At 35.9% G+C, this 14,779-nt stretch overlaps 1 long non-coding RNA gene across 1 annotated transcript; it reads right to left on the bottom strand.

Annotated features, from left to right (window-relative positions):
* Positions 1-4,583: 4,583 nt before the first annotated feature.
* Positions 4,584-13,233, bottom strand: LOC123572836 (uncharacterized). The gene is made up of 4 exons (XR_006697387.2): positions 13,166-13,233; positions 10,615-10,798; positions 7,929-8,031; positions 4,584-5,068 (listed from the first exon to the last, which is right to left on the bottom strand). It is a non-coding gene; the product is annotated as an uncharacterized lncRNA (long non-coding RNA).
* Positions 13,234-14,779: the final 1,546 nt, after the last annotated feature.

Below are 14,779 nucleotides of genomic sequence, written 5' to 3' on the forward strand. Positions count from 1 at the left end.
ATAAATTCGTCCAGAGAAAACGATGAATTATGCTTGTTCACCGAATATCTCCCCAATTCCCTATTCTTTTCCTTAACCTCCATTTTTCAGGTAATAAAACTTAATGGCATTCTAATAGGAACTCTATCATAATTTTTAGAAGGTATCTAAATATCACTTTATGCCAGGATATAAATGATGAGTGTCTAGTGAAAAAGAAAAAAGTCAAAATGATGAGAATGATGATATCCGAAAACTAAATAGTGCCTTCAATTCTCAGTAAAGGTTTTAACATTCTCCTCAGCCTGGATACCTTTCCCTGTATTCCGCTGTCACCTTTTCTTGTATGCCCTTCCTTACTTCCTTGTTGGGATTCATTCTCACATGTCTTCTCCCACACCTTTTAATACTTTTCACAAAATGTAATTCTATAAATATGTTTCCTTACTCAACTGCAGGCTCCTTGAGGGCAATGACTATGTCTCATTTTTATTTATTGATTTATTTTTGCTTCCTAGAGTCTAGAGTATTGCCTGGAATATAGTATTTGTTGAATTATTGAATGAATTAATTAACTGCTTTTGTTATTATGTTATTTTGCACACTTTTTTTTTTATTATTCTTTATTAAGACTTGGGTTCCCTAATTGAAAAAAAAAAAAAGCTTAATGAGGCTTCAAAAATTTCATTCTAATTTGGTACTTTTCTTTGCTGGCTAAAGAATTATGGCTACTTTAATTTTGCATGGCATAGGAGAAAACAATATAGTTCTCACCTAATTAGTAAGAGGAGTGTGAGATTTGAAGAAAACAGGTACTTTTGGGTGATTACCAAAGTGAGATTCCCAGCATATAGTCAGCATTAGTTGGCCCTGGGATTTTTAAGTAATAAATATTAGGGTGTCTGAAATTTCCTTTGCTCAAAAATTTAATTACTATTTATTGAAAGTTATTCCCTGAGAGGAAAGGAGATGAAGAAAAATCAAGGAGAAGTAGGAGGTTTTTTGTTTTGTTTTTTTCTGAGAATTTACAGAAGGTATAGAAAAAAAAAGTGTGGTCAAGTTGGCAGAAGTTCATGATTACGTAAATAATATCTGCTTCCTTACAATATCAGATTCAGAGTTCAATGTTGGCATGGTGGGTCCACCTCATAATTTTAAATGGTATATGCTAGAGACAGGACTTATTAGCTGTGAGTCTATTCCTGAACATAGATTCTCCCTCTCCCTTACCCCAAACTCCTGTTCTTGAATTATCCTGTCCTCGAATTATCTCATTTCTCAGTGACAGCTGAGAGTGAATTCAAGGAACATGAGTAAATGCAGAGCTAAGCCTTGGGAAAAATGATCATCACATTAGCAAGAGTAGAGACGCTTTTCTGCCCTGGAGGGTAACTTCAATTTGTAGGAATGTTATGTCAAAGGATTCAGGCCTTGATAAAATCAGCCATGTCCAAAATTGTCTACTGTCACTTTTCTCCAGTTTGCTTCATTTTCTCCCTCTTCCTTACTACGTAGAGTTTCCAGATCGGTATTATTAGTTGTTAAATCTTGCAACTCTGCCACTACCACAACATTGGTATTTATGTAGAGTTCACTTGGCTACCTCCTGTATAGTAAGCACAGAGTAGGCTATGATAATACTAACCTAATGATGATGACTTAACCCCTAGGAAAGTTGGTCATTTGATAAATATTTACATAGGGTTATTTGATTCTTTCATTAATAATTGATTTTTCAAAATAATCCTGACACTTTTGTTTCTATTTTCCTTTAACTTGCTGTCTCCTAGGTCTAAAGCCGATCAGGGCTGGTGATTTTTCACCTTCTATCTTACTTGATTGAAGTACTTCTTATGCATAATTTGTGCTGCTACTGCTTGATTGCTGTATTTACAACAAGTATACTGTTTTCGTGCTTATATTTAGCTTGAGCCTTGAGGCTGCTATGACTATAGCTTCAGTTTGTGAAATGTAACCTTCATTATTTTTGGTGAATCTATAATATGCATGATTTTGCATGGGGAATTTTCTTGAATTGTGCATTTATTTTTCCTCCTAGTAAGAACAGGGTGTCCTTGATTCCTTGCATGTTGATGCACTCATTTTATGTAATGTTTGCTTCTTTGTTTCTTTAACTGTATTAATGCCAGCAAACTTCAGAATAATGTTGTGATTAGAAGTTTTACAATAACACAGGTGCGTAATTCTTTTTAAATTTTTGTTTTTCTCCAAGATAGTAATAATGTTTTCCAGAAAACCATTAACCATCTTCCTCTAGCAAAGAAGGTTGGGAAAAACTTGGAAAGTACTTAGGGTATATGCTCCCATAACTTCAAAGTCTAGGCAGAGCATGGTGGCTCACACCTATAATTCCAGCACTTTGGGATCACCTGAGGTCAGGAGTTTGAGACCAGCCTGACCAACATGGAGACACCCCGTCTCTACTAAAACTACAAAATTAGCCAGGCGTGGTGGCACATGCCTGTAATTCCAGCTACTCGGGAGGCTGAGACAGGGGAATCACTTGAACCCGGGAGGCCGAGGTTGTGGTGAGCTGAGATTGCGCCATTACACTGCAGCCTGGGCAACAAGAGCGAAACTCCATCTCTAAAAAAATAAATAAATAAAAATAAAATCTACTCCACTTTCTAAAACATTGTCTTAGATCCACCTTTTCACCCCTTAAAAATTATTATTTAAAATAAAATGTAGGATGCTGCTTATTTGAGCTGCTATTCTTAATATCCATAGTTTCATATTCTCAAAACCACCAGGCAGCATTCATAGAATTTAGCAATAATATTATTGACCTTGTAAATTATACAAGTAGTACATCTGTCAGTGTAGAACAAATAAAAATACAGAAAAAGATAAGGGTAATAAGATATTCATTACTCAGAGAGTACAGCTGTCAACTTTTTGTGGGTTTTTTTCCAATTTTTTTTTATATCTATGTGAGCATATTTGGCACAACGTTATACATAATACAGAATTAAGACAATACTATATAGACAAATTTGCATTATGCATTTTTCAATTAATATTATTCTGTGGATTTCCAAAATAGATCTATATTCTCTGAAAATATGATTTCTAATAGACTTCATACAGTTATTATTATAGAGACAGCATAGTGCAATAAATATCCTATTGGTAGATATTTAGGTTGTTTCAACTTTGCATATGAAGGAAAATTATATGTGCATATATAGACACTTTTTGGGCATCTCTTGTTACAGTTTTAAAAATAGAGTTCTGAGTCAAAGGCTTTAAATTACTTAAATTCTTTTGATACATATTTATAAATTATTTACAAAAAAAATGAAGGTCAAAATTGTACGTTATTTTTATTTGTATTTTTATTTTTTATGGGACACTGTCTTGCTCTGTTCCCCAGGCTAGAGTGCAGTGGCACAAGATCTAGGCTCACTGCAACCTCTGATTCTCCCGCCTCAGTCTCCCAAGTAGCTGGGACTACAGGCAAATGACACCACCAACGGCTAAATTTTGTATTTTTAGTACAGACAGGGTTTTGCCACGTTGGCCAGGCTGGTCTCCAATTCCTGACCTCAGGCGATCTACACCTTGGCCTCCCAAAGTGCTGGGATTACAGGCGTGAGCCATCGCACCTGGCCTAAAATTGAAACTTATATTCTTTAAAGTTATATTTTTGGCTATCTTTTGAAGGTGAACAAGTTACTGACTAGTTATATTTCCTTATATTAGAACTGCTGCTTTAGGCTTTTATTTTTTTGAAGCAGTTATTTTTCTTATTAGATTATCAGATCTCTTTACATATTAAGCATTTTATTTTTTCATACTGTTTGTAAACTGAGCCAAGGATTCCTGTGCTAGGTACGGATCAAACAACATAGAAAAAGTATTCACTTTCACAGAGATTGTTTTAATGGTCAGAAACATAATAAACAGATAACCAAGTAAAATGTAGTTAGTGATCCAGATATGTAATAGGGAAGGTGCCCAGCAACACTTCACTTGCTCACATTGTCTTTATTTGGGTCCTGCATATTTCTCATCATATTTCTTCTTTTTCACGTTTTGTTGATTTTTATTTATGCTTAAAACATTTGTGAAAATTTAATATAACAGAATACTTTTCTATATAGCTAAAAAGTCTGTCTTATTTTGATCATGCACTTATCAGAGACTGCTTGCGACAAACAATTCTGAAAAGTACCATTCTCTCATAGTAGTTTATAACAATTTGTTTTTGTTAATGACTTGCCAATAATGTGAAGTTCTAGACTAATTTCAGTAGCAAACAGAAAGGCCACAGAATGTAAAACAATTATAGTTCAGTATGTGCCATGTAGTTTTGTTGCAGGAAAAATTAAGGTGTGGAGGTGTTTGGGTGAGGCAAATACATCTAAAGAGAATCCTTAAGTGTACCCATTCATGCAGGTACACTTTAAAAGGAGGTCATCTGAGAAGATCTCATATTTTCTTACGACCACTAGCTTTGACAAATAGTAAAACACCTTAAGGAGTAAGGATAAAATAGGGGGCCCACAACAATGGTATGATTGTTTTATTAGTTCATTCTCATGCTGCTGATAAAGACATACCCAAGACTGAGTATGTCTTTTCATTTATAATGAAAAGAGGTTTAATTGACTCACAGTTCAGCATGGCTGGGAGGCCTCAGGAAACTTACAATCATGGTGGAAGGGAAATAAAACACATCCTTCTTCACATGACAACAGCAAGAAGTGCTGAGTAAAACAGGGAAAAGTCCCTTATAAAATCATCAGATCTTGTGAGAAGTCACTTGCTGTCATAAGAACAACATGAAGGTAACCTCCCCCATGATTAAATTACCTCCCACCAGGATCCTTCCACAACATGTGGGAATTATGAGAGGTAAAAATCAAGATGAGAGTTGGATGGGGACACAGTCAAATCATATTGTTCTGTCCCTGGCCCCTCCAAAATCTTATGTCCTCACATTTCAAAATGCAGTCATGCCTTCCCAATGATCCCCCCAAATCTTAACTTTTTCCAGCATTAACTCAAGAGTCCAAGTCCAAAGTCTCATATAAGACAAGGCAAGTTCCTTCCACCCATGAGCCTATAAAATCAAAAGATCAAATGCAAGTTAGTTACTTCCTAGATACAATGAGAGTACAGGTATTGGGTAAATATACCAGTTCCAAATGGGAGAAATTGGCCAAAACAAAGGGGCTACAGGCCCCATGTAAATCTTAAATCCAATAGGGTAGTCATTAAACCTTAAAGTTCCAAAATGATCTCTTTTGACTCCATGTCTCACATCCAGGGTGCACTGATTCAGGAGATGGGTTCCAATGGCCTTGGGCAACTCCACCCCTGTGGCTTTGTAGGGCACAGCTCCTTTCCTGGCTGCTTTCACAGTCTAGTATTGAATATCTTTGGCTTTTCTAGGTGCAGGGTGCAAGCTGTCAGTGGATCTAGCATTCTGGGGTCTAGAGGACAGTGGTCCTCTTCTCCCAGCTGCACTAGGCAGTGCCCAAATGGGCCTATGTGTGGGGGCTCCAACTCAATATTTCCCTTCTTCACTGCCCTAGCAGAGGTCCTCCATGAGGGCTCTGCCCCTGTAGCAAACTTTTGCCTGCATATGCAGGCATTTCCATACATCCTTTGAAATCTAGGTGGAAATTTCCAAACCTCAATTTTTGACTTCCGTGTACCCAGAGGCTCAACACCAAGTGGAAGTCACCAAGGCTTAGGGCTTGCATCCTCTGAAACAATGGCCTAAGCTGTACGTTTGCCTTTTGCAGCCACAGCTGGAGCTGAAGCATCTGGGCACTGTGTCACAAGGCAACATAGAGCAAGGGGGCCCTGGGCCCAGCCCAGGAAACCATCTTTTCCCTGAGGCCTCCAAGCCTGTGATGGGAGGGGCTGCCATGAAATTCTCTGACATGCCTGGAGACATTTTCCCAATTGTCTTGGTGATTAACATTTGATTCCTTGTTATTTATGCAAATTTCTGTAGCCAGCTTCAATTTCTCCCCAGAAAATGAGGATCACATTTTCTGTCACATCATGAGGCTGCAAATTTTCCAAACTTTTATGCTCTTGTTCCACTTGAATTCCTTGCCATTTAGGAATTTCTTCCACAAGATACCCTAAATCATCTCTCTCAAGTTCAAAGTTCCACAGATCTCTAAAACAGGAGCAAAATGCCACCAGTCTCTTTGCATAAAGAGTGACCTTTACTCCAGTTCTCAACAAGTTCCCATCTTCATCTGAGACTACTTCAGTCTAGACTTCATTGTCCATATCACTATCATTGTCCATATCACTTCATTGCCCATTTCATGTATTTTTGGTCAAAGACATTCAACAACTCTCTAGGAAGTTTCAAACTTTCCCACATAATCCTGTCTTCTGACACCTCCAAGTCTCTAGGAAATTCTAAACTTTCCCACATATTTCTGTCTTCTTCTGAGTCCTCCAAACGGTTTCCACCTCTGCATGTTACTCACTTCCAAAGTTGCTTCCACATTTTCAGGTATCTTTGCAGCAGTGCCCCACTCTCTGCAGTACCAATTTACTGTATTAGTTCATTCTCAGGCTGCTAATACATACATACCTGAAACTTGGTAATTTATAGTGGAAAGAGGTTTAGTTGACTCACAGTTCAGCATGACTGTCGAGGCCTCAGGAAACTTACAATCATGGTGGAAAGAAAGGCAAAAATGTCTTTCCTCACATGACAGCAGAGAGGAGAAGTGCCAAGCAAAACAGGGAAAAGCCCCTTATAAAACCATCAAATCTCATGAGAAGTCATTCACTGTCACAAGAACAGCATGAGGGTAACTGCCCCCTTATTAAATTACCTCTCACTGGATCCTTCCAATGACACATGGGGAATATGGGAACTACAATTCAAGATGAGATTTGTGTGGGGACACAGCCAAACCATATCAATGGTTAATTTCATGTGTCAACAAGACTAGGCTAAAGGATGCTAGAAAGCTGGTAAAGCATTATTTCTGGATAGGTCCATGAGGGTGTTGGTGAAAGAGATTACAATTTAAAGTGGCAGAGGAAAAAAAAAAGTGTGACCCCACTAGTCAGGCATCATATAATCTGCCTGAATAGAATAAATAGGAAGAGAGAGAGTGCATTTCTCTAACTTCTCTTATTCTCGACTAGAAATTATACCATTAGCTTCCCTGGTTCTTAGACCTTGATACTCACCCTGAACTATACCACTGGCTTTCTTGGTCCTCCAGCTTGCAGAGGGTGTGCCTTGGGGGTCCAAGGCCTCCATGATCTTGTAAGCCAGTTTCCATAATAAATTTTCTCTTACCTATCTATCTTTCCATTATCTATCTACCCTATTGCTCTGTTTTTCTGGACCATCTTACCTTATACAGATGGTATTTAGCAGTAATTGAGAAGGGGGATATAGGTCATGGGCTCTGAAAGAGAGGAAAAATAAAAAGATAGAAGGTTACAAAAGGAAGCAAATAGTCACTGATATGGTTTGGGTGTGTCTCCCTCCAAATCTTATCTTGAATTATAACTCCCACAATTCCCACATGTTGTGGGAGGAACCCAGTGGGAGGTAATTAAATCAGGGGTGGTTCTTTCCTGTCCTGTTCTTACGATAGTAAATAAGTCTTACAAGATCTGATGGTTTTAAAAATGGGAGTTTCCCTGCACAAGTTTTTCTCTCTTTGCCTGCTGCCATCCATGTAAGATGTGACTTGGTCCTCCTTGCCTTCCACCATGATTGTGAGGCCTCCGTAGCCATGTGGAAATGTAAGTCCATTAAACCTCTTTTTCTTCCCAGTCTTGGGCATGTCTTTATCAGCAGTGTGAAAACGTATTAATACAGGCTCTTATATGACCCTCTTTTCCTCTGACCCAGCAAGGACATCTGTACACATAGGTCCTAGACATTTATAACCTTATAGAAAATGAGTTTATGGAAGACTCACCATATCACCTTGCAGGACAAAAAATAGGAAAGGTGTTTGAGGATTCTCAGGCAATCAGACAATGAATTATATTTTCAACACCATGCCAGGCTTTGATTAAGATCTGTAATTAGAAGGCAGAGGTAAAAGTATAATTAATCTTAGTATCTAATTAGATTTTTATAATGATGAGTGTGGTGTTAATAATTTTGTCAAAAATGAATAAAGTTTAAACTTATCTGAAGTTCCACTCTCCTACAGCTATATGTGGTGGAGAGTGCAAAGCAAAAGTGTAAACTAAAGTGGCAAATGACAACTATTAACAGGATAAGAGCACCAGAGGAGCTTAGGACAGAATTGGAGAAATAAGTGTGGGCAAAGGAATGTACTCTTCCATTTCTGGGGAAGAAGTATTTGTGAACTACTAAACGCTCAACAAAATGCTAACTCCCAAATGAGCCTTATCAGTCATGTGATCACTAGTTCTTCCGGGAGCAGAGAGAGGAACCCAAGTCATTCAATCTGATAGACCTTCTCAACAGATTCCCATCTTCATAGGTGTTCTACTCTCTGTATACCATTCAGGAAAAAGCAACAGGCGTATCCCTCCCTTCCAAACCTGTCATTATGGACTTAAAAAAAAGTATCTATTTTTTTTTCTTTTTTCCAGAGTGATGTCACTTAACATTCTCAAAACTAAATTTAGCTAAATATTTTTTATTTATATGTCTCTTGCTGAAATTTACAATGTTATTGTTAATATGAATAGCTATCATAACCTTGTTTTACCATTTGACAATACAAAACAATTAGTTCTGATGAACTATATGTGTGTGCTTATATATTTATAGATATTAAACTTCATATTTTATTATATGGATCCTAACTCTGAAAAGCTTAATGCTGTGCATAGAACAGTGGAATATATCTTAGGACTTCAATAAATAATATATAATTAACCTAGTTAACATTTTGTGATAACTATAATAATGATGATGATGACAATGATAATGATGGCAATGATGATTTCTATTCACAAAGCTACCATTTATTGTGCTAATAGTGACTGATACTGTGCTAAGCACAACATGAACAATTATATCGTGCAGTTTCTCTAACAACCCAATTTGGAAGGCACCATAAATAATATTTAGAGATGTGAATCATGATCAAGGCCTCAAGAGGGCTAGAATATTAATCCAACTGTTTGGAAAAGCCCATGTCCTCAACTGTCATACAATATTTCCATAATAAGTTTGGTTTTAAGTCAACCAAGTATTATACATACTTTTGTACTATTCACTGTTTGTTAGATTCTCTGTGCCTAAGAGTTCACACCTTGTTTCCTTAGACACCAAACATTTCATGAATGTTTATGGCAGGCTCAGTTCCATACCCTGTGTGCCGTCAGGTGTGGGTGGACAGTTTTCAAACTACCTTCTCCACAGAAACCAAACAACTGAAATTCTGCATTGGGAAAACATATAGTACTAAAACATAGGTTTATGATATTTTATATTTATTTATTTTTATTTCAGGTTTTTAAAAAAGACTTTAGTTTATTAGAACAGTTTTAATTTCACAGAAAAATTGAGGGACAATACAGAGATTTCCCATATATCTTCTGTCTCCACACATACATGGCCTCCCCATTATCAGCATTCCCCTGAAGAGTGGTAATATATTATACAGTTCATGAATCTACACTGACACATCATTATCAGTGAAATGATAGCTTATGATATCATCATTATCGGTGAAACCACAGTTTACACAAGGGTTCAGTCTTGGTGCCGTGCCTTCTATGAGTTTGGACAAATGTATAGTGACATGTATCTATAATTATAGTAACATAGAAATAATTTTCACTGCCCTAAAAATTGTCTATGCTTCCCCTGTTCATCTTTTCCTCACTGTAGCCCCTGGCAACAACTGATCTTTTTATTTTCTCCACAGTTTTGCCTTTTCTTCAATATAATATAGTTGAAATCATCTTGCATATAGCATTTTCAGATGGGCTTTTTTCACTTACTAATATGCATTTAAATTTCTCCCATGTCTTTCCTTGGTTCAATAGTTCATTTATTTTTATTGTCTGGATGTACCATAGTTTATTTATCCATTCACCTACTGAAGAACATCTTGGTTACTTCCAAGTCTTTGCAATTACAAATAATGCTGCTATAAATATCAATTTGCAGGTTTTTGCGTGAACCTGAGTTTACAAATCCTTTGGGCTAATATCAAGAAGTATGATAATTGGACCATATAGTTAGAGTGTGGTTAATTTCTTAAGAAACTGCTGCACTATCTTCCAGTGTGGTTGTGTGATTTTGGATTCCCACCAGCAGTGAAAGAGAGTTCCTGCTGCTCTACATTCTTGCCAGTATTTGGTGTTGTCTGTTTTAAATTCAGCCTTTCTACTAGGTCTATCATAGTATCTTATTGTTGTTTTTATTTGCATTTCCCTGGTGAATGATGTGAAACATCTTTTCCTATGCCTATTTATAATCTGTGTACCTTCTTTGTAATTTATTTTTAGTGTCTTACAATTTTTTAAAAGGGAGAGTTTTTAAAGTAAATAGGTCACTTTAAGAAATCTCCCTTAAAGAACATTCTAGGTCCACAGAACTGAAAGTTTAGGGTAGAGCTTCCACATACAGTTATACCAAAGACCTTGGATAGTCAAAAGGGTCATACTGCTTACCTGGAGCAGGGGCAGCATCATCATGGAGTGGGAGGACACTCTTTGGTGCTAACGCATTGTCTGCTCTCCTGAGGCCAGCTTCCAGAGACAGATCCTTTTCTAAAGACATTGAATTAAGCTCACAGTGTGCTTGACTGTGGACATCTCAAATGAATTATGTGATAATCACGGAAATTCAGAGAAGCTAGGAGAAAGAACAGTCATTAATGGTATGCGGATTCCAGAGTCCCATTCTCGGCTCTAGATTTACTTTTCAGAGAAAAGTCTAAGCAAAAAAAAAAAAAAAAAAAAAAAAAAAAAAAAAAAGGGTTTAAAAGTATTTGGCACAATTTTCTCTGCAGTTAAGTGCCAATATTCAGAATATACAAAGGCTTTTCAGTTGAGCAGCAACACAATCTCAAGGCAAAAGATCAGTTTTATCCATAAATAAACATACATAAGGTGGATTAAAATCTCTAAAAAATTGAAGGTAAATATTTGCAAAGCAGCTGAGCAAAGTTCTGGGTTTAATGGCAATTAGTGAAAGTAGAATAAATGTCATTTTAAATAAGAACCCTGTTTGGGTTCCATAAGTGTAATCCTGCAGGATGTCTACCTCAGCCGCGATGGGGTGGATTTTCCCTCTCTCCTTAAACAATTAGGAAACTAGACAAAAATACATGAAACAATGTTTTTAGACATTGGGTAACAGGCAGTATCAGGGTTTTTTTCCTTGGAAAAAAGGGAAGCAAAAAGGTGAGCCCCACAATTTAGTACTCTATGGAAGTAATTAGCAGGCCACAGTGGAGACAGAGGGTATCCCAACAGAGCCTAATAGTTGTGCTTACTTGAGGAATGAGAATCTAAGGGTCAGAGAGTCCAAACCAACGAGAATTTGAGAAGCTAAGTATCAGAGAGAAGAGTTTTGGAGATTTAAAGAAGGGTTTCCTCAAACCTTTAGCCAAGTAATTATCTGTGCCTTTATAAGATGAAACTACCTAAGGCTAGACAAAGAACTTTGGAAAGCAATAGCCAAAAACATCCAGCAGTTCACCTGGGCTGGGGACAGTTTACACCCTCACTACCAAATTGAAAAGACCTCATAGCCCACAAAGTATTGGAAAGGGTCCCAGAGGATATCATTTTAGGAGTGAGATTTAATTAATTCCATACTAAAAGAAGTCCAGTTTTGCCCTGCAAAATAAATAAATAAATAAATAAATAAATAAATAAATAAATAAATTAACCTTAATGCTGTCTTGATAGTATAAAACTGATTCCAAGTAACTTAATTGCCTGCCAGACAAAGCTGAGCCCTAGGTAAACAAAATCCAACAAAATACAGAAAGCAACAATGCAGTATTCACAATGTCTAGAGTCAAATAAAAATACACCAAGAGGAAGAAAAATGTTACCTATAAGTAGAATAAAACATAATCAGTAGAAACAGACCCCAAAATGATAGAGATGACCTTCAAACAGCTATTGTAAATATACTCCATATATTCAAAAAGAAAGAGAAAATCATTGAGATATTATATGACTCAGATGGAGCTCCTATGAAGAAAAACACAGTATCTAAAATGAAAAGATAGTGAATGGCATACCAGCAGATTAGATTAACAGCAGAAGGACTTTAAAATACAGTTTACCCTTTAACAACATGGGGCGTGGGGCCACCGATCTGACCCCTGTGCAGTTGAAAATCTACATAAAACTTTTGACTCCACAAAAACTTAACTACTAATGGCCTACCATTAACTGGAAGCCTTCCCAATAACATAAACAATGAACATATATTGTCTATGTTATGTGTACTATATACTGTATTTTTACAGTAACAATAAAGTAAGATAGAGATAAGAAAATCACAAAGAAGAAAAGTTGTATTTATAATTTTTTAATTGAAAGTGGATTATCATAACAGTCTTCATCCCCATTTTCACACTGAATAGGCTGAGGAGGAGGAAGAGAAGGGCTTGGTCTTGCTGTCTCAGGGGTGGCAGAGTGAGAGAAAATCCACTTATAAGTGAACCTGTGCAGTTCGAACCTGCGTTATTTAAGGGCCAATTCTATACTAATATAAACTATAGAAAATAAAAACCACAGAGAAAATAAAGACTGAAATAAATAAACAGAGCATCAGTGATATGCAGAATCATATAGAAAAATCTAATATTTTGGAGTTCCAGAAAGAAAAGAGAGAGAGAGAGACAGAGACCAAAAAAAAAAAAAAAAAAAAAAAAAAAAAGGTTTGGAAGATTAATGGTCAAAACTTTTCCAAATGTGATGGAAAATATAAATCCACAAAGCAAAGAAGCCCAAGTAAACACTCCATGTAAAAACAGTAAGGCACCTCATAATTAAATTGCCAAAAACAAGTAAAAATATCTTCACAACAGCCAGAGGAAAAAGACATATATGTATAGAGAAATACAAATAAAATTTATAGCCAACTACTTGTCAGAAACTTTGCAAGACAGAAAAACTATAGCAATGCATTTATATGTCGTAAAAAGCAAAACAAAACAAAAAACCTTGCCACCCTAGAAACTATACCCAGTACACATACCTTTCTAAAATAAAAACAAATAAAGACTCCTTCTGGAAATCAATAGGTGAGACTATTGCCACCAGACCTGCAATATAAGACGGGTTAAAGCAAGATGTTCAGGCAGAAATAACATGACACCAAATGGAAATTCAGATCTTCCCATAAAAATAAATAGCCATATAGGTGGTTAATATTTCCATGAATATAAAAAAGACATACTTTTCCATTTTTAAACTTTAAAAAATAGTTGAATATTAAAAGCAAAACGAATAACAGTATGTTCTATGCTGGGGTGGAGACTAACCGCCAGCGAAAGTAGATTTGGTCTACTTATAAACAATGACAAGCAAATATACATTCTAGATAGAATGTAGAGCAAAGACATATAAACCTAAACAGTTTCAGAGAAATCAGCCATATCAAAGGATGGAGGGACAAGGAGTGTCACTAAATCATCACTTTCTACTCTGCATCTACTACCTGCTCATTATCATATTGTTCAAAGCGTAAGAAAATGCCATAAAAATAACATTACTTTGACTCTAAAGCATTTGATATTAATGATGGCTTTATATTTTAAATAAGTCATGACTTGTAAAGTTCACAAAGATGTAAGAATGTGTTTCAGTATTAGTTGCTAAGATGCATATTAAAAGTGTTACCTCATTTTTCACAAAAATAGACTAAAATTTTACACCAGCTTTAGAATATATACTTTGAATGAAAAGGTAAGATGTCTACAGAGCACATTTTATATTTCTAAAACCAGAAAGGAAGAAAAAATCTTCAATTCATAAGAACAAATTAAAATAACCCTTGGATAATTCAAACTGTGATTAATTGAGAGGCTTATATCCTTAGAAGCATAATGCAGTTGCATTAAACTCCTATAGCTATTACCCTGAACCTGTAATTACATCAGCACATTTTTGCTTTCTTTTAGGGATCATCACAGCATGAGAGACAGGAGGAGTGGAGAAGGAAATATAGTATTCATTACATTCTACAGAATGTCTAACCATAGAGTAAACAAACAGATGATCGGAATGCTGTTCCAATAAGAACTTTTCCCATTTTTAATTACGTGGTCTTAGAGTCCTATGAAAGACAACGTGACAGACTTAGGCATCGAGAGTATTTGGGCAAGCACAAATCCTCTTAATAAAATAAAAAATATTTGAAAACAAAAGCAGAAAAACTGTATAACCAGGATTTTAGCCCTTGACATTACATTTCTGTCGCATTATGAAAACAACCTTGGAGCTAATCATATCAAAACCTTATAAAGACTTCCTACCATCAAAGGTATTTACATAAAATAATAACAATATAAAACACCAAAGCTCTAGTTCAGGCAAAACAATATGCAATTCTAATCTTCTTAGTTTAAAAACAAATCTGAATAAAGGTCATATCCAAGGTTTTCAATACACTTTCAACTGCACTATCTTAGAAAAATAAAAATTAGCAGTCAAGGCCACACTTTGGGGAGATAGTAAAATATTGTATTTTGAAATTAATTAGTATAGTAAATACATAAATACTTAGCTTAATCTAAATAAATTTAATTATATTTATTAACATTAGTAACCTTCTAGTACAGACTAAAATTGTTACATTTATTTGCACACA

This window comes from Macaca fascicularis, chromosome 4 (assembly GCF_037993035.2).
Source record: "Macaca fascicularis isolate 582-1 chromosome 4, T2T-MFA8v1.1".
In the NCBI taxonomy this organism is placed as follows: Eukaryota; Metazoa; Chordata; class Mammalia; order Primates; family Cercopithecidae; genus Macaca; species Macaca fascicularis.